Source organism: Pinus tabuliformis, chromosome 8 (assembly GCF_031772625.1).
Source record: "Pinus tabuliformis cultivar Carrire ecotype Pingquan chromosome 8, CPIR1, whole genome shotgun sequence".
Taxonomy (NCBI): Eukaryota; Viridiplantae; Streptophyta; class Pinopsida; order Pinales; family Pinaceae; genus Pinus; species Pinus tabuliformis.
In genome coordinates, this window is record NC_142294.1 from 334,701,567 (window position 1) to 334,723,717 (window position 22,151).

Below are 22,151 nucleotides of genomic sequence, written 5' to 3' on the forward strand. Positions count from 1 at the left end.
AAACACCAATTATGCATGCCACATGTCATCATCCTATTGTGCCATGTGTCCCGAGACTTTCAGATGCTGATGTCATCTCAGAAATTTAAACGGATGGTTGTGCACTACTACCATGGATGCATGTTATCTCTATATGAAAATCATATTATGCCATTTTCTTTTGTTGATGTTTCCATGTTGTCAACCATTGACATCACTATATGGAGGTAGGGGGTCCATGCATTTTTTTTTCATTTATTTCTTGTAATAAATGTTTTAGGATGGAATGGGAAATTATTGCTACAATTGATGGACATATTTGTGTCTCCATAGACTTGTCTCCTCGGAACTTCGGTCATGAGCTACATTAGACACTTCCAGGATTAAATCACTGAGGTGATGTGTCCCATGGGGCCCCCATCCTTGTTCTCATTTCTTGTCTATTGGCTCATTCCTCCATATATTTGCCACATTGTCCCACTGGTCCTATCCCTAGAAATTTAAATTTGGGCACACTTGGAAAATTATTGGGTGCAAAACTCTCGGGTGATGTTTCCTTGGTCGACCTGCATGTTGTCTCTCCTGGGCTTCTAATTGGTCCACCTCTGCACCACTTCTATGCTAGAAATTTTGTGAGGCATGTCCACCAACTTTTCGGAAACTACAAACTAGTACTATTTTTAGAGACAACCAAAAACATCACCAAGCTTGGTCTGAACCTTTGACCCTTTTGGCTTTCAAACTGTTATTGGCAATAAATTTTGATCTAGGTGGTATTTTAAGGACTTCATCATGCCATTGGAAAGATCCTTCCAAGCACTATCAAACTATGCCAATTCTAGGAGTATTCGAATTGATATCTTGATGTCTTCAAAGATAGAACTCCCCCTTTGGCTCTCGCCAAGTTATCAGGTGATCAAATTTTAGCTCAAAAATGGAATTTCCCAGAACGTCTTGAAACCAACATAAAGTCGAAGTTCTCGTCATTCTAAATCTAACAACATCTAATTCACCTCAATCTGACACTATATGATCAATTCATTGTGTTCTAATAATTTTTCTTAATAGTTAAAAAAGGAGAGGTTGTTGATTGGGTAGATGAATGGGATTTAATACTACTGACATCACCCAAAGTGACTATGCAGGTATGGACCAACCAGGTGGCAGCAAGTGGTAGCTTCTGGTTCATTAATTCTTGGTTGTTTTTATTAGTTGGGTGTGGACCAATGAAAATATGCCATGTGGTACCCCATAGCGTATTAAATTTTTAGGTGTGGTTGGATAGAGGTCGAGGAGGATTAAACCCACGAACTCATGTTCAATAACACAATTCCTTACCATTAGGCCTCACAGTGGGTTTTATTCTACATAGACCAAAACTTGTATTTGAAGTTTCATAGGTGTGCTTTTGGGGGAAGGGGTTGGGCTACCAGCCCCAACCCTTGGTCACATCGGAGACCATATGACTTAGGTGCAAAAGGATGGGGCCTAGAGACTATCCCCAATGCCTCATCACATTTCTCCCACATGACCATTGATACACACCAGAGAGATGTTCAAGAGATAGGGGCTTAGGGTGGACCTAGCCCAGAGCTATATGAGCCTACATGAAATTGTGGCCAGGTGCTCGAAAGAAGGTCTCTTATGGAGGGTATCTATTCCCTAGTTTCATTAAACCATGTGACTTCATTGCATGAGAGTTAAGGGGCCCGATGGGAAGGGCAATTCATTGGCCCAACCCTCAGTCATGTAGCCTAATATAACCATAACTTGAGCTTTAAGGGGCTATGTTGGTGGGCACGGGCATTAATGGCCAACCCACAGCCACATGGCCCATGTGTCTTGGATTTTCTCCCTTAATGGTTATTGGACAATTTAAGTGTCCAACAAATTACACCTTTGATGGGAAAAAGTCTCGCTTCCGCAGTGGAAAATGGAGCAGATATGTGGGATAGTTAGTCTGTTGGTCCGATTTGTAGGATATATAGTAGAAAACTATAGGGAGAGCTTGTAGAGCCATATCTTTGTGAGTTTTTGTCCATTTGGAGCTCAAGAAGAATCTTCCTAGTGGTTTTTGGACATGATCAATGTAATGGTGACCTTTATTTTCTTATTTGTGCACATCTACGAAGACTTTTTGTAGGTTTAAGACCAAGGGTGTATGGATCAATCAGGTTTTTAGAGCAGTGCTTGAAGGCCTTTGAGCATGGAGAAGGCCCACCATGGGTTTTCTTACCTTCATAAGTCTACCACAACATTTTTTACTTGCAGGGTCCAACTCAGGTTTACTTTTCTCACTATGTCATGTTGAGGAAAGCTTTGTTTTTTCTCTTCAATGTGGAATTGAAGTGATTTCATGCTCATGTAAGCTCATTTTCAATTAGAGTATAGGCTATTTGTAGGAGACACCTTGTCTTGATGTTTTATGTGAGAGTTCTTTGTAGGAGAACATTTCCTTGAAGGGGAAATAACCACATGTTTTATCATCAAAATTTTATGTACCCCATTTTCCACTGAATATATGGTGTGTTCTAGCTATGTTAGCAGGCCCTGAGATGTGTCCAAGGAGGGCTGAACTTCGTCAATGAATCCTTTGTTATACTCTCCATGCATGTCTTTATGAGCTATGTGAGTTTTTATTTCTTATGCTTAAGTTTAAATTGACAACTAACCTGTGACAACAAACGACACCTCCAAAATGAAACCAATACGTGTCCATGGTTCAAACATTGGTTATGGACCTTATGAGGAATATTATGCATGTGAATTTTGCAAGCATCTCCAAGATTTGGTAATAGTGGGTGGCTAGAGTCATCTACAATGTCATCATCATCATTGGAAGCTGAAAATATGAATTGAAATTTTAAGGAGGTAATAAGTGATGAGCCTCAGTATTGCAACAAGAATGTTGTAACTCACAAGGCTACCAGCTTAAATTATCAACTCGGGGTTCTTACAAACTTAAGATGTGTCAGCTCTATATGTACATCATACAATGTGTCCTTCCTTTGTTGATTTGATGTAATGAAGTGAATGTCATGAGATATAACCTAAAATGAAATGGAAATTCTACTTGCTCAAATGTAAACACTAATCCTAATTCCATAAATGGAAATCAAACACTAGCCTAATTGCAGGATGTGAAATTTGCATTGAAAAGGGCACCTAGTATTAACTTAATAATAAAGAAAGTAAATTAATATAACATGCATGAAGTAAAGATAACATATTAAATCATGTCATTCCAAATAGATTAGATCCATTGAAAAAATTCATTATATACTTCATGTGTCAATCAAGGAAATTATTATTATGCTACCCAATTCATAAATCTATTTATTAACCCAAATTGTTGAGATGTGTTGCAGGGGTAAAAAAGAAAATATGAAGTTATATTTGGTCTTCCAAAATCATGTTTTTATATCATATGGGTCCTTTTCATCTATACTAAGTCTAATTTGCAGCGGGGATCAAAACTGGTGAAGGAAAGTGATGCTACAGGTTTGCTACATGTGATTGCTAAAGGAGGTCTGTAATGTTACATGAGAAAGAATCTTGCTAAATTCCCAAGTAAATAAAAATTAAATGTGATGGAATTAATTTTATTAATTAGGATCTCTTATTTCTCCATTCCAAGTGGAATCATTCCAAAATACTCTGCTAACACGTGCTGAAAAATAACAAAAAATTACTACTCTAAAAACTGGAAATTTAAGAACTAGAGAGCTAGTTAACGTATCAAATGCCTAACCTAATTAAGTGAGAATTAAATGGGGTAATATTTTTTATTAAATTTAGGTTTTTTTATGACCCAATCCAAGTGGAATCAACCCACATAAAGCTCATTAACACATTCTAAAAAATAGCTGAAAATTACTACTATTTTTCTACAAGGGACTTTCAGAAATTTTACATTTGTGAACTAGTAAACCAATCCAAGTAGCTAAATGATGAAGATGAATTTTTAAAGTTTTTATAGTGATTCATCATTCTCGTGACTCTATAAATAACCTAAAAAATAAATTTCTTCAATCATTTAACCGAATCATACAACAAAATAAGCATTAATACTAAGTGCAGAAATATGGAAAAAAAGAATAAGAGATGCATGTGAATAAGAAGTGAAAAGAAGAAAAACAAATTATAAAAAAGGCTCTTAGGCTCCTGGGATGTTCGATAAGAAGGATACGTATAGTCGTATGAAGGATACCAAGATTTATAAGTTAAAAATGGCACCAAACTTCATTATTTGAATCAACCCAAGTACATCCTCGCTAGAAATGAAAGTCGAGCTGAAAAAACATTTCTCCACAAGAAGACTAAGAAATACATGCCACTAGAGGAAAATTTAATTGTTACTTACAAAAATTGATGGGGAAACATTCTCCTTGAAAGGACCAAGCTTTCCCGTCCAAAACCCCTCAAATAGTGGATCTGGTTCCCAACAGTACGAATCGACATTAAATGTCAAGGAATACATTCCTAGATTTCCTTAATCATCGAAGCCCAAGAATTTGTGAAATAATTTCATAATATATTGTTTATATATTATCCAATATTTATCCTCTTCTAGTACAGAGAAAATCCCTAGATTATCTCCTCTTCCAAATCTTCATAATTTCCCAATATTCTCACAATATTCTACAAAAATAAAGAATATTAGGCACAAATATCAAATTATCATTAAACCTTACTAATGAACATATTAAAGCTAAGAAGATGCCATATAATGAAAAAAAAGAGTCTTAATGTGTTCAAGGATGGTCATATGGGCCTTAATTTATGTCTAATTTGGAGGCCCATCACATCCCCCTGCTGAAAGTGTTGCTCATCCTATGAGCAACATAGTCATGGTCATGGTGGCCTATCCCAAGATACGTCAAGAATGAATTTTTTCACATATTCTCTTGATCCATCCTCTTCCTCTTCTTCTCCAACTTCTTGTTCTGTAGATACATCCTTTTCTCCAAGTTCTAATTAAGTTTGTGCTTGTGTCTTAAGAAAAGTCTCCCTGTCTATGTCTACAAAGTTTTCCCGTGATACACGTTTTCACAACATATATGATAATTGACATATTTGATGAGTCTATGAGATGTATTTAATTGAAACCACCCCCCATGATAATCACTATGGTTTTCCAAAATTTTGCAAGCCAATACGCATAATCTAATACAGGGGTAAAAGAGCAATTTTATCCATACTAGTTAGAGGAAGGAAAATTTTAAACTCAACTCAAAAACAATTCCATATCATTTTTAATATTTATTAACTTGAAAGAAACATTCAAATTCAATTTTTTATTCTCAAATTGTGATTAGAAATTTGTTATGAGATTCATTGTTGAAGGAATGAGAGGTTTTGCAGGTTTCGTGCCCACAGATGGCAGAGAAAATTGTCTACCTAACCTTCTCTTAGATGTCCCTCTTCAAATATATGGTTTTAATATTTTTGCAGCTCTCTGGACTTCCCTGTAGCAAATTTTTCTTCTCCTTTAGCAAATTTGTCTCTCCTTTAGCACACAATTTGTCTCTCCTGTAGCAGCCCTCCTTCTCCTATAAAATTGTTGTTTCTCTTGTAGCAGTTATGCTTGATCCTATAACACCTAAAAATAAACCCTCTATCTCTTATGTAGCACCCTAGGCATCCCATCGTAGCATATAGCTCTTCCTTTTGTACCTTGATGGGTTTTTCCAACTGTTTCTTGCGAATGAGTAATTGTGGAAGTAAATTTGAGCCTCTTAGTTTCATTCCCTTTTGTGGTAATGGTTCAGAGCACTTTAGTGACTTGGCCTTTGCACAAATTTCATCTTTTAACCATTGTCCCCACTCCTCATAATCATCATGCTTATTAATATGGCTTTTCCACAATGCGTGAGTAAGGAAGTTAGTTGCACTTAACTGGTTGAGGGTGGCCAAGACTGTTGACCCATCCTTAGCTTATAAAACCTCATCTCTCATTCATTGACAAAAATTTCTAACTATAATATGCTTAATAAAAGAGGTGAAGAGTATTGTGTACTTGTACCTAGATGATGGTTGTTGGAGAGGCATGCATGTTTTTCTTGAGTTAATGATTGATCGATGGTCCTTTGGAGGTGCTAATTTTCTTACTTTTCTTTCTTCTCCACAAGTCTTCATAGATTGATGATTCCTTGAAAAATAAATGTGTTTTGTGTGCAAGTTTCTTCCCATTGTCCAATCTGCTACTAGTGGAGTGGATGGACTACTTCCTAAGGAGGGTGTGCCCCTTCTCAACTTTAGAAATGGCTTCATGATGCTCAACGTGGTTGTATATTCTACTTTGTGGGTGAAAAAAAAAGAATTCATGATGGGTTCTATTGTAACTATACACGATGCTACAGGAGGAATCCTCTTCCTATAAAAGTTATTTAATTCCTCTTCGAAACCTCATTACTAAATGTGGTATTGATGGAAACTCATAGGACATATGAGGATATGGTTAAAATCATCAAGAGTTGGTATAGGTGGTGGAAAAGTTGATGACAAAGAATTTTCTGATTTGTTCCTGTAAGGCAGAGTGGATTTTGAAGACGACTCTTGGCTATATGGAGTGAATGAGTAATGAAGGTGATATAGGTGGACATATCCCAACATTTCTTAGAGAATACATGCCATTTTGGCCCCCTTTTACAATTAGATCTACCTCTTATGTCATTTTGGGTTGCTCCTATAGCATTTCATGACAGTTTCCTATAGAAAAATTATTTTATCCATATCTCTTAAATGGTGGATTAGAATTAACTAAAATTTTGTGACCATGTTTCCATAATCATTATGAATCTCCCCATAACCATATTGGCTAACAGATGCAGGAATCTTGAAAAAATTGAAAACGACTATAGGTGATGGAAGTCGATTTCTCGAAAAGTGTGCATTAGAATTTGCGGAAATTTCTTGAGCATGATGCCATCATACATATGCATTTCCCCATGAAATATATCATCCAATGGATGCAAAGTTTCCAATATATGATGAAAACAATGTTCTTCAGCGTAAATCACACGCCGAAGAACATTGTCCTGACGATGAACCACACTAGTTGGTTCAAAACGCGTCGACAAATGTCTGTCTGCATGTGATTTACGCTGAAGTTATTCTTTCAACTATTATGGATCACAGAAGCCTCAATTCAACAATGTTCTTCTCTATCTATTTTGGCCCCTTGTAGCAAAACAAAACCCTCCTATAGCATTTTAGGAAATCCAGGAAAATGAATGGAAAAGGATTGGAAATGATGTGTGGATGTTGGAAATGGATGAGGATGATGGATTGACATGGCCTTTCTCTGGTTGGAGAATCTGAGAAAAGAAGTACAGAGCCTGAGTTTGATTTTCTTTGAGTAGGTTTTTGATCAAATTTTCTTTCCATAGCTAACTTGTTTTTTTTGCTTTCAGAGGTTGGAGAGAATTTTCATTCATCACAGAGGAATACATGGAGCAAAGAAATATTTTATTTTCATTTTTTCAATTTTTTTCAAATATTTTCTCTTTTTTTCTTAGGCCTACTTGTTGCCTCAATGCGATTTTCAACTAGTAGGTCTGCCTAGGCACCTCAAAGGAGGTTTTCACCTCGGATCTTTTATCGTTATCTTTTCCAACCCATTAATCATCTCATGTAGGTTTCCAATCAATGAGCCAATCTCAAGTGCCTCAAAATAGGTTTTCAGCTGATATTTTATTCTTTTTCACTTATTTTTTTCCATTTTTTATTTCTTTTTTTATCCTACTCTACTTGAAAAACAAAATCTCTTTCATGTATAGGAATACTTCCAATGGATCCATGTGCACATCAATATGACATACAAATTCATGTGTAGATTCAAAATGTATGCTTTGACATGTACTTGAATTTTAGAGACCAAATGCTTGAGTTTGACAATATCAAGTATTGTTGAAGAAGAGAGTGATGCTCCATATTGTTGATTTTCTCGAACCAATCCTCAATATAAATTTGACGCCCTTGGTTTTCTCTCTCATATGGATCATTCTTCATGTCTTCTTCTACCATTAAATTCAAATATTTATCTTTTTGTGATTATTGTCTTGAACACATGGAGGATCTGATGGTAAACATGAGGGAACTTTCTTAGTCTCTGATTATGATGTCTTATATTCATCAAGTGCAGCCCATGATTATTTGTTCTTCTCATTTGAATCTTCATTTTCTGAATGTGTTCCTTCAATGAAATCAATAGAATCTCTTTTTTTCAATACTCTTCTTGAGCTAAGATTAATAGCATTGAGATCAAGAGAAGATGTTCGGAAGGGTTGTACCTCAACATTATAAGTGGGCTGGGCTACCTTTTTGTGTAGGTTTGGAAATCATGGTACAGGTAGTTGAGTAAGAGTGGATCTTTGAGATGGATGTGGTTGTGGTGGAGGTGGATGGTATGGATATTATGGAGTTGGGTATGAAGGATATTGAGGAAAATATTGAGGATATTGTGGACTACTCATATTAGTTCCTTTCCAACCTTTCTGCCAATATTGGTTTTGGGGTTGAGATGGCCAAGGTTGCCAAGGAAAGGGTGTGTTCCAATTACTTTGAGATGGATGTGCATAACCTTGAAATTTTGAATTGGGTTCTTGCATCATACTAGGTTGACTAGTTTGTCATGGTCCTCTTGGAACTACAGAACATAGTTTCTTTGGGGATTGACTTGCTCCATTTTCCTCTTGGTAAACTTCCTTTAGCCTTGGTAATGATGGGAAATATTTAATAGCACGTGATTATGCATGGACACCAAAAGAATTAGCATATTATTTTTCATCATATTTCATTCTTAACATTTTAGTTTGTTCACTTAGATTGCTAAGAATTTCCATTTTAAATTCTTCAAACAAATTTCCAAGTTTAGCTTGACTTATTGATATTTATATTGATTTACTTATTCTTGCTCTTCATCTTGATATGTGTTTGCATGTTTCACAAAATTCTTCAACTGCTAATTGTTATACATCACCTATACTCATGAGATCAAGGAGATCAATCCACTCATCTATAACTGTTCTAAGTAAGAGGGTTTTTAGTGTGTTAGATCCTAGATGATGTAATTTTTCCCTCTTAACATTATACAGAAACCTCTCTATTAGATCCTGAAGGCTCTCATGTTTTGATTCAGTCATTCTAAATATTTCTTCTTTAATATCACAACCTTTATATTTTTCTAGAAATATATTTTTCATATCATTGAATGATATTATTAAATTAGTTCCTAAACTCATGAACCATTTAATAGCTCTATCCTTCAATGTTGTTGGAAACAATCTCATTTTTTTAGTGTTAAGTAACTATAAAATATATAAAGGATTTCAAACTCAAAGAGAAAGGTTTCCAGATCCTCTAATCTCATACCATGGATGTTGGGAAGCAAAGATGGAGGGATGTTCTTCATATGAACATTGATATTAGTATCTTGAATGGGAAGATCAAATTGTCATCATCTCCGTCCATTTATTCTACCTTATTTGCCACCTCTTCTTCTTCTACCTGCAAACATGGATGGTGATGTGGCTCTTACTGCACCACGTGATCAAGTGGGGGTGTTTGGTGCTGGAGAAGTATTTATTTTTATAATTTTTTTTGAATAACACTGCTAATGCAATGCAATTTTTCTCGCTTTGAAATGAAATATGCCTAATGAAATTTGTGTTCTTGCAGAAGGTAAAAGAAATGAATGAACTATGGAAGAAAAAAAGGCATACTTTGACACCTCCTCAAAAATGGTGCCAAAAAGTGATGAGCCTCAGTATTACAAAAATAATGTTGTGACTGCAAAAAGCTACCAACTTAGATTATCAACCTATGATTCATACAAGCTTAAGAGGTGTTGACACTATATGTGCAAGATACAATGTGTCCTTGTTTCATTGAACTGATGTAATTGAGTGAATTGCATGAAATATAACCTAAAATAATTGTACAAATGGAAATTATACTTTCTCAAATTTAAACACTAATCCTAATTGCATAAATGGAAATCAAATACTACCCTAATTGCAGGATGTGAAAGTTGCATTGAAAAGAGAACGTAGTCTTAACTTAAGAATAAAGAAAGTGAACTAATATAACATGCATGAAGGAAAGAAAATGTAATCAACCACTTTATTTCAAAGAGGTTAGATACATTTACAAAGTTCATTATATACTTCATGTGGCAATCCAAGAACTGTTGAGATGTGCTGTAGGGGTAAAAATGAAAATCCTGAGTGATTTTTGGTTTTCCCCAATCATGTATTTAGAGACTATGGGTAATTATTCATATAGAATAATTCAAATTTGTAGTGGAGATCAAAACTATAGAAGGAAAGTGACGATACAGGTTTGTTACAGGCGATTGCTAAAGGTGATTCCTACAGGAGGCCTGTAATGTTACATGACCGAGAATATTTCTAAATTCCCAAGTAAATAAAAATAAAATGGGATGTATTATTTTTTTATTAAATAGGATGCATTAGGTCTCCATTACAAGTGGAATCATTCCAAAATACACCTGTTAAGAGGTGCTAAAAAATAGCAGGAAATTACTACTCTAAAAACTAGAAATTCAAGAATTAATGGATTTAACCTATCAAATGCCTAACCTAATGAAGTGAAAATTCAATTTTGTAATTTTTTTTATTAAATTGAATGATTTTATGACCTAATACAAGTGGAATCAACTTAATTAAAGCTCATTAACTTGTTCTAAAAAATAGCAGAAAATTAGTACTACTTTTCTATAAGGGGCTTCGAGAAATTCTGGATTTGTGAACTAGTAAACCAATCCAAGTAGCTCAATGATCAATATGAATTTTCAAATTTGTTATAATGATGCATCACTCTTTTGAATTTGTAAATAACCTCTAAAATAACTTACTTCAATCATTTAACCCAATCATACAACAAAAGAAGCATCAATGCTAAATGCAGAAATAGGAAAAACAAGAATAAGAGATGCATATGAATAAGAAGTGAAAAGAAGAAAAGAAAGTGATACTAAAGGGCTATGAGGCCCCATAGTATGGAAAATACCAAGGTTAATTATATTTCTATGAAGGATACCAAGCTTTAGAAGCTAAACGTGGCACAAACTTCATTATTTGATTAAATCCATGTACATCCCTACTAAAAATGAAAGTGAAGCTACAAAAATTCAAGTTTTTTCCACAAGAAGACTAAGTAATACATGTCGCTAGAGGAAAATTCGAATTGGTATTTATAAAAATTTATAGGGAATAATTCTCTTTGAAAGGAGGAAGCTTTCCCCTCCTAAATCCCTCCAATACTTCATTTGGTTTCCAACACTATGAATCTGCATTAAATGACATGGAACACATTCCTAGATTTTCTCAATCACTGGAACTCCATAATTTATGCAATAATTTCATAATATCTTATTTATTTATTCTGAAATATTGATCCTCCTATAGTATGGAGCAAGTCCCTACATTATCTCCTCCTCCACGTCTTCATAATCTACCCAATATTCTCACAATATTATACAAAAATAAATAATATTAGGCACAAATATGCAATTATCTCTAAACCTTACTAATGAACATATTAAAGCTAAAAATATGTCATATAATGCAGAAAGAAAAGTTTAATGTGTTAAAGGATGGTCCGATGGGACGTAATTTACAATTCCTTCTATTTATGTTCGTAACACCTCCTTTGTAGCATTTGAGCAACATAGCATAGGCATTGGTATGAAGTTTCTTTCTAAAATGGGTTATGGAGGAGGATGCCTTGACACAAATGGCTAAGGGATCACCAATCTAAGCATGGTTGAAGAGAGACCAAAGCATCAAGGATTGGGATAGGGTCAAAGGGAGTTTGGAGAATGCTCTAAATGATTTGAGGCACAACAATCATCTGAGGATGAGATGTGACACCAAAATGGTGGTGACAATGTTCATTTGTCTCCCAAGTGATATGATTGTTTGAAGGGACCTTTCACGTCATCGTCCACCCCACATCGTCAAAGCTGCATCTTGAGAGACAACTATAAATCTCATGGGTGTTTTCCAAATGCTAGTAATTTTGGCTACTTGTGGAACAAGTACCCTTATACTTTCTATGAAGAATTTGACCATTGTGTGGTTGTATATGACAAACACATCGTAATCATTAAAAGTATGGATTAGATTATGGTTATCAAGGATAATGAATCTCCTTCACATGAGAGGACTTATTTTTTAGCAGGAAAGAGAAAGTTCTTTTGTACCCATTACAAGATGCATGGGCATGGAAATGAATGTTGCTAGAAATTACATCCATAGCTTCATTCCAAGAAGGGAAAAGAGATTGTGCAACCTAATGTAAAGCAAGAAAGAGGTGGTAAAGGGGACTCACAACAATCCTAAACCAACCTTCAAGGAAAATTTGATGCAAGAGAGAACCCATAAGCCTTGGAGAGGGAGAGATTGGGTAGATTGTTTGTAAAGTTGCTTTGTAAATTTGTAATTACTTGTTGTTGCTTACCTATTTGGGCACTTTTGTAAAAGTGAACAATAATAGTCATTATGTGCAACATGTGTTTTCCATTGACGTTATGTATTGGCTTGTTATAAGTCCACATGTTCAAGGACTTTTTTTTGGTACAAGTTGTCGTCCAAGTTTGTCTACAAGTTTGTCATGTACTCACCGATGCAAGTATTCAAGGTGAAACTTCTTGTGAATAAAATATTTGTTTAAGATTGAACAAGATGACTGTGTTTTTGTAGGAAAACCCAATTATGTCATTGCAAATTTTGCAGGAGTGTACTTTTTTGTACAAGCTCACTTTGAGGATGTTAAAGCAAGTTTATGTTGCTTCCTATTTCCAAGATTGAGTCAATTTTGTCTTCAACAATTTAACTTCAAGATGATATTTTTTTGGGCTGTGCAAAGATGATATTGAAGAGAATGTTCAGATTCCACTCAGTAGTGTTTTGTTCCTGCATCAATGATAAGAATAGTGGCTTGATAATTAATAGGACAATAGGTCTTCGCGAAGAAGATAGGTGAAGTGCCTTGATTTGGGCTTGAAGGGAACCAATTGAAAAGTAAGAATTTTGGATTGACTTTTTGGGTGATTTTGAGTTTTAGCATCATTTTATTTACTAGGGAAGTAAACTTTTGGACTGCAAAAGTTATTAGTGGGGAAGTGTGATCAGGTGATCAAATTTTAGCTCAAAATGAAAGTTCCCAAAAATTATTGAAAGTAGTGTCAAGTAAAAGTACTCATCATTCTGAATCTAATGACATTCATTTCACCTCAATCCAACACTGTATGCTCAAGTGATTGCATTCTAATCGTTTCTCCCATTAGCTAAAGAAGGAGCAGGTTAGTGACTGGGATTCCATGCTGCTGACATCACCTAGGGTGACTATGCAAGTACAAACCAAGTAGGTGTCACCTAGTGTTAGGTTCTAGTTCTTTGATTTTTTTTTTTTTTTTTAATTGGTTTGGTGCAAACCAATGAAATGTTTTCACGTGGCACCACATAGTATATTAAAATTTTGGGTATTTTTGTACAAAGGTTCAAATGGATCAAATCCCTGACTTCATATTCAAAAATATAACACCTTACCATTAGGCCTCATGGTGGTTCTTAACCTACATAAGCCAAAAAATTGTATTTTGAGTTTCATAGGTGTGCTTTTGGGCGAATAGCTTGGGTTGCGAACCCCGACCTTGAGTCGCATTTGACACCATATAACTTAGGCACAGAATGGTGGGGGCCCTAGGGACCAGCCCTAACCCCTGGTCATGTTGCTCTCCCACGACCTTAGGCACACACATGAGTGGTGTTTACCAAAGAGGGGCTTAAGTTTTCCCTACCCCACAACTATATGAGCTTGCACGGAACCATGGCTGGGCGCTCGACGGAAGGGCACTTACTAAGGGGTGCTAGCCCCTAGTTTCATTAAACCACGCCACCTCGGCATCTGACAGTTACAGGGCCCAGTGGGAAGGGTGGGACATTGGCCCAACCCTTGGTCTCGTGGCATTATAATCATCACCTGACCTTTTAGTGGCTAAGCCCATGGCAGCGAGCGTTACGGCCCAGCTTGTGGCCACATGATCCATGTGGCTTGAATTTTCGCCCTTAATAGTTATTGGAAAATGTAAATGTCCAACAAATTGTACCGTCGGTGGGAAAATTTGTTGCCTCCATAGCAAAAAATAGGGTATATTTGTGGGACAGTTAATTTTTTGGTCCGATTTGTATGCGAGATAATAGCAAAACTATAAGGATAGCTTGTAGAGCCATATCTTTGTGAGCTTTTGTCCTTTTGGAGCTCAAGAAGAGTCTACCTAGGGGCTTTTGGACATTTTCGATCCAATGGTGACATCTATTTGATTATGTGAACACATCTAGGAGACTTTTTGTAGGTTAAAGTTCAAGGGTGTATGGAACAATTAAGTTTTTGGAGCAGTTCTTGAAGGTGTTTGAGCATGGAGAAGGCCACATACGGGTTTTCTTACATGCTGTTGGGAACGGGTCCCCTAGGGTTAATTTTGGGGCTAAAAGCCCAGGTTTTGGGGCTAAAGGCCCATGTTTTGTATAAATAATGTAAATTCTCCGCATTTTGTGGTCACGGAGTGCGAATATCTAAAGATTCATCAAGGGTTTTCGACCTTAGTTTAGGTAACTTGTGTCAGATTTATGAGATCCACCCTCGGTCTGCGGACCATGGGAATGTATAAAAGGGAGAGTCTTAGAATATTCTAAAGCAGTCTTTAGCTATTAGTAGTTTTTTTGGAAATTGATTGATGTAATGGGTCTCATAGAGCTAAGAGCGAAGAGTCTTAGTATGGGAAAGAGGCTCTGCAGCTAAGTGTGCAAAGGCCTAGGGTAGAAGTCTGCACCTGAGTGCACAGATCCCTGCAGCTATGTGCGCATGGTAGTCAGAGCCTATAAAAGAATTCTGAACATCAAAAAAGAGAATTATTCTAGAAATACCTATGTATGAGTTATTTTACTTCTGTTATAAATGTATGTGATTATGTTATGTTGAATAGTAGGTTTATAATTTAATGTTGTATTGATGTGCGAATCTATGTGTTTTAATTTATTATACGAACACAAGTAAGAATATATGTTTATGCGAAGATAATCATAATGCATGTTGAAGTTATCCACCACTTAAGCTAATCTGGGTAAATACAACAATAAGAGTAGTCACAGAGGCTCGTAAGTGTCTGAATTGCTTATCTAGGGTACGCAAGGATTATCGCAAAACTTCACGAAGGTCTCAAAGATGAATAAGAGAAGTATATCGATAAGCTCTATAAAGTCTACGGGAAGGAAGGGTTAGGGTATAAAACTACATCACTAGCATCTCAGGGTGCAAAAACTTGGTTCCTGTAACCCCCATACTGCTTCGGGTGAGACTTCAGTACGTGTTCCACGAATTGATGCGAAAAGGGCCAGTAATGTAGGGATTTTCTTGGCTAATTAATGCTGAACCTGGGTCAGATCCGATCAAGCCAACAAATCATTCTGTTTCCAGGACCATGATCTACATAACAAGATGTGTGATGTCGCATCACTGGAATCCAACTAAGAAGGAGATTGAAGACTAGTTGGATAGAAATATCCATGAATTCACAGCACAAGAGAACAAGAATCTATGATCGACGAAGGAACAGTGGTTGAACAAATATTTTTACACACAAATACACAAAATCTTCTTTTGTTCCTTCCCAGTTGAATTATACGAGTGGACCACGAAATTGGGAGACGGCCAAGGAAGGTGTAGGCTTGACAGTCCAATAGTCTGGACCCCAGAGTTGATGTGGAGATTAGAAACATCTGAAGATAAGATCACACGTGCTGTCAATCATTGGCTCGATTGTATCATAGGGGGGTTCATGATAGAGTTCATGGTCAATACCTCAGTCAATTACAGTGAAGCAGGGCTCAAGTTCTTGAAGGAGCCAAGAGGGAACTATTTAAAGTCGTTAAATACCTGGATTAAGATGCTCTTGTGTGAAAAGCGGGTTATGCGGCTACCTTGATGATTGGGGCTATGCAAAGTGGAAGGAAATTTAGGAATAGAGGGAAACCAAGCCCTAAATATAGCCCGCTAATTGAACCTCCTCTGAGTGATGATGAGGAAGCAACATAGGCTTCTCCACAAAGTGTTGTTCAGTTGATAAAGAAAGGGTTCCCGCGAATACCCCATCAACCCACACTGCCTCCATCTTCATGTCTGCTGCATACTCCCGCGCCTACACCTCTGCCACCTTCGTCACTGTTTAGTATGGAAAACTCAGTAAAGCTACCTGTGTTCAAGGGCTTGGGAAATGAAGATCTAGAGCAGTTTCTGTTCATCGTGAAGGCTATATGGGAAGCTCAAGGTATCACAAATGATCAAATGAAGAAAGAAACATTGGTTAGTGATTTGCAGGATCACGTGCTAACGTAGTACATTAGTTACTACACTGATAACCTGACGTCTGCGTTGGCATATATCCAAACCACGCCGAATAAGGAATTCAACAGACCTAAGTCTGAAGCCCAATCAATTGTGGGATTCAAAGAGATCACGATGAAGCCTAGCAAGACACTTTGGAATTTTGATAAGAGATTAAAGTGTATATCTGTGAAGTTAACATGAATTTGACAGATGGGCAGCACCGTGAATGGTTTGTGGCTTCACTCTTTCCTCATCTAAGGGTTACGCTATCATAACAAAAGATTGGGACCCAGGTGGAAGCTCTGGAGATTGCGATGAGATTGCATGAGACACCAATGCAAGATGCTAATTTGGGGGTTTAGTAGATTCATGCACAGTTGTAGAACCTTTGCCTAGAGATGCATAGTATGAATAAATATAGAACTGATCAGCCATAGGTGCACAAAGAAGTTTGGTGCTTGAAGTGAAAAAGCCAGGGGCATGATAAAGATCACTCCCTAGTCTTCACAAATTATGTTGCAGTAGGAGGACCAATGCCTCTGAAGTCGGAGGCTTAAGAAAGACCAAGTACAGGGCCCGCACTATGGTGTGCTATCTGTCAGGTAGCTATAAAACACATGACATAGAATTGCCATCTGCTGCAGAAATTTGTAGAGACACTGCAACAACTCTTCTGCAACTTTTGTCAATTAGTGGGTCATGACGAGCGTAATTACTATAGTCATGAGTCAATGATGGATAGAACACATGCATATAGTGTGCAGGAAAAAACCCAGCCTCCAAACCAAGGAATTGGGGAAGTTTGAGGTGAATATCATGGGCGTGGATGAGGCTGAGGTGGAGGAGGACCTGGTCGAGGTTGGGGACAGGTCATTTGTTAGAACTGTGGAGGATCAAGACACTATGTGTGAGACTACATGAATATGACCCGACTGCCATTTTGATATTGTACTGTATTTGACCATGCAATGGAAGATTTCCCAGTGTTGCTAGCTAAGATATGTGAAAAGGGGGCACAACCATCGCATCCGACTCAGAACCTACAGATGATGAGAGTTGAGCCTCGCAAAGAGGATCCCAAGGTAAATATTGTGTTATAGAGTGGGATAACAACTGGTGAAGGTAAGGGGAAGCAACCTGAAGAAACTGAATTGGTCTATAGAGATCTAGAAAAAGAGGCCAAGTTTGATCTGAAGCATGCACGGGAAACATTTAGAGAAGCAAAGAAAAGCTTCGTTGAGGCCTCCACTTCAGGAAATCAAGATAAGCCAATTGAAGAGATGGATCCTTCCATGCTTACTACTTTCTTGGAGACCTGTATGAGCTTTTGTGCAACAACAAGGCTATGAAAGGACTGCAGGAACTGATAAATAAGTGTGTCGGGAAAGAAAATGCTCCTGATGGACTACACATAGTCAGGAAGATTGGTAAGCATAGGGGAAGAATGGGGCATGAGATGAGGCTCACTATGCAGATAAGAGAATATGAGATGGATCAAGTAATCTTGGATCTTGGGTCGAATGCAAATGTTCTGCCTAAATAGACATGTAAAAGGATGGGGAGACCTATGCCACAGTGGTCTTTGATTTAGTTAAGGATGGAAAATCAAGAGAAAATCATCCCCATGGGAAGATTGCAAGGAGTGACAGTGCATATTGAGGGTGCGAGTGCATTTGATGATTTCAAAGTTATAGAGATTATAGATGACAATAATCCCTACCATGTGCTCCTTGGAATCGTTGGGCCACTAACAGGAATGGGGTAATCAATTTGAAGAAGTGGAAGATGATATTTGTGAAGAAATCGCTCTACATAGTAGTGCCCCTAGACCCTGCAGAAGGACTGCACTGTACTGAACCAGTTCGTGATTATGAAAGCGATGATAATTTGGAGTAGATTTACAAAATAACGGTGTGAGATCAAGATTGGGCGAATCTAATAGTAGATGGATGTATTGCATGGGACCACGAAACCCCTGCACTTTAGATTAAGATGAGGAGTTCGAGCATTGGAAGACCTAACTGCATGAAGTATCTACTTTGTGCTGTAATATGATGACCAAGTCGTTGTGCTATGTACCGTCAAAGGTAAGAAATATTCCTTACTATGCTGGTTTAACTAATGTTGATAACTTTTTGGATGCATTCAAGAGAGAAGTTCCAGAGAAGCATCACTTCTAGGCCTTGGGTTGGGTGTTGTGAGCTACGCCTGTGAGATGGTGGGGCACACACAAGGATAATTTTAATGATAGGCACTTGTACAGAAAGATGATGAGGTTGTGGTTTGGTTACTTGCAAGTGTGATTCAAAGAGAAATATGATAGAAGGGATGATCCGCGTGATCACATGGCCAAATGGACTAAGGTCTATGGATCAGAGCCTCAACCTGAATGGGTGCATATGTTTTGTCATACTTTCGATGTTATACCAATGAATTGGTACTTAGAGACAGAGATCTGCCATGGCACTGAAGAATGGGATGTTTTGCGACATGTATTCTTGGTGACGTTTAACTTTGAGGATGGGTTTTAGAGTATTAATGAGGCATTGCAGGAAGTTAAAAAAGCAATCTTCAAAGTATGCAGGATCCCTTGCACTTAATTCAACCGGATTTGGACACCTAGTTGAGCCACATGCTGGAGTGCTACAATATGACTATCGAAGAAGAGGACAACAACCCAAGGAACATTAACATCCCAGAGAATGAAGGTCATTGCGAAGTTGAAGGACCGCAAATTGAAAAGCTAGACATCATCACACCGCTAAAAACAAGACAGGTAAACATTGGGACAGAGGCAAAGCTAAAGTTTGCAAAGATTGGAGACTACTTGGATGACACAATAGTAGATAAGGTTGTTGAATTGCTCCATGAATACCAGGACTCGTTCCCTATGAATTTCTCAGACCTAAAGGAGGTAATAGGAGATGTGGGGTTTATTAAAATTACGTTGAAATCGGATGCAAAGTTGATCAAGCAGAAGCCTTACTCCCTCAATATGAAGTATAAACAAAGGGTCTGCTTAGAGTTGGATAAAATGCTTGGAGCGTGTTATAGACATTTTTTGGGCACTGAAAACCCAAGCATAAATGTCCATAAAATAAGGGCTCCTAAGTCCCTAAAAGTGTTGTTCCAACCCATAAAAGAACAAGGTCAACTGATTACAACTTCTCCCAGAAGTTCTCCATGAAAAACTGCTCAGAACTGGTCAAAACTGGACCATTTCACCTGCTCCATAGGCAAAGTACGTTGCATCTCACCTAAATACACATAGAAGGTGCGTTGCATTTCAAAAATCTCTTCTATGGGGTGCGATGGGAGAGAAGGGACAAACGGCAGTGTCAATCTGCGAGGTGGAGAAGCATGGAATCTTCCAGAAACTTCTCCTGTGACACTTGCCTCTCTGAGTTCGACCAGGGATGAGTAAGAGATCATCAATCTCCAAGTGGAAGCAAGAACTATCAGAGGGAAGACACTAATCAAATTCCAAAAGCTGACTCACCTCCCTTGCAGACATCTATATATGGATCCCTCATCCCAGAGATCCAGCGGCTGGAATTTTGCATCTTGTAAGGAATTGTTGCTGGTTTCTTGATGCAATATCATAGTGTTGGGTAATCTAAGTTTTTCATGAGGTGAAGAAGGGCTCACTTGCTGAGAGGATGATGCTGGGTCAGAACGATTGTTTGTAACACTCTTGGCTCTTTCTTGATTATCAATAAAGCTATTCAAGTTTTCCTCCATACTCTTGTGTGATTTACGTTTTATGCATTTGTATGGTCAATTTACATCTGATCCTAGATTGTTTATGATAATAGATCCATGTTCTCGTATAGTGTTATGTTGCTTTGATTCTATAGGTACGCTGTGAAGCTGGGTATACAAGAAAGCAAGTAGCAAAGGACTATCAGAAGAGAGAGGAATCGAGCAAGGAACCAAGCGCAAGACAGAGGTTCGTCTCCTTTATTCTTCTTCCATCTATCTTTCATAAAGGAAAACGAAAGTAGTTTTACTTTGTTTGTTTCTAAGGTAGCTACTAGCCTTAGTGGGATTAGCAGTTCTGCATAGACACTATTCCCAGTAACGAAATGGCGGCTCCACTAGGGACCAAATAGATTGATTGTTTACTACATTTGTTTACTTTATAAACTTACAGATGGAGCCTGAAGTCAAGCCAGCTAGCCTTCGGACTGCATTTGCTATGCAAGTGCACAGTAGATCAACGCTGCTTCAGTCAATCCCCGAGTTTTGTTTATGAATTAAACAATTGATTTACAAGCTTTCTAATTGCCCTCGTGGTGGCTCTAGTAACCTCCTTAGATCTACCCCTATGATTGATTTACTGATTACCACTTGCTCGGCCAAAATCCCTGAACTGAACTGCAAACTGTGACCCGGAACCCAATCAAAGTCTTGTCCCTGGTCCAGCGCACTGTTTGTTCTATGAATCTCAAATTCAGTGCACTTCCCGAGTGTAGTAGGTGCATTGCATTTCAGTTTCACTGTGTTATAGGTGCGCTGATCAGACTAGGCATTGTTCCTAAATTTTGGTTTCTGTGTTCACTCTTTTCAGATCTATTCAAGAGTTTTGCTGCCTGTATTCAGTACACCACTGTTTGAAACCCCTTTCCTTGCTGTTATTCTACCTCCATTGTGCAAAGAGCTGTAAATTTTTTTATGTATTTTTTGAGTCATTTTCAGTTCTCCTTTACAAAGAAGTAACGTAATTGTACTGTCGTTTCTTGATTTGAAAGTGTAGCAAGTCTCGTTTTCAGTCATAGAAGAGAATCTGATTGTTCTTGATAGACGATTACCCTGTTACTATTGTATTTGATCTGAATTAGTAGTTTTTCTAGTGTCGAAAGCAAGTTTTCATTTCCAAATCGTAAAGTGTTGTCATTGTCTTCATTTTGATTTTGAAAAGAAACTTGTTAGTAATTTTCGCTTTGAAAAATAATTGAGATTTGCACATTAGCTTTCTTTTTATCATTCACATATTAAGAAGGCTGAAAACAAATACATGCATGTGCATTTGCATTTAGACTGTTTGATTGGTTTGATTTAGGACAGTTCATATAGTGTTTGCTCTATGCTCTTTGCTGAAAGAACGCCATTTCTCTTTCCTTAGTAGCTAGGATTTTCATTGCACAAAGAAGATAAAATGACTGTTTATCATCTTAGATTGCATTTTAGGAATTGTACATCTACATCATGTGGTGAACCTGAAAGGAAAATTTCTTTAGCAAGATCAACTATAAAATAAATTTAATGAATCTAACAATGCTTTGGAACCTAACGCACAACATCTAGAAGTCTAGGCTAGAGACATATTCCGGCGTCATAAAGCCTGGTAACTGTTGTTTTCACTATTGGTTGGGTGATTCCTCCACTTTGAGATGATAAGTGCCAGTATGGACTTGTGCTCCCACGTACCGTCGAGTATATTTTGGGAGACCACAATAGGCTTAATACTTTATCCATAGGAAGTTGTGTCTGTCGCCTTATCGATTGCAATGCACTAAACACAGCATTCGGGAAGATTGACTGTCGTACCATAAAAATTATTCTGTAGTTTTGTGATTGGTTTGGTAATCCCTCTGCCTAGATTTCTAGAGCAGTCCCTTTTGTTCCTTTTCAGACTCCTTAACGGAAAAGGTCCATCTGAGCACTTGTCACTTCAGGCTCATTAAAGACCGAAGGCGACTAGAGTCATCTTTTGTTTTTTCTCGACTCTTTAAAATTGAAAAAACAAGTTGTGTCAA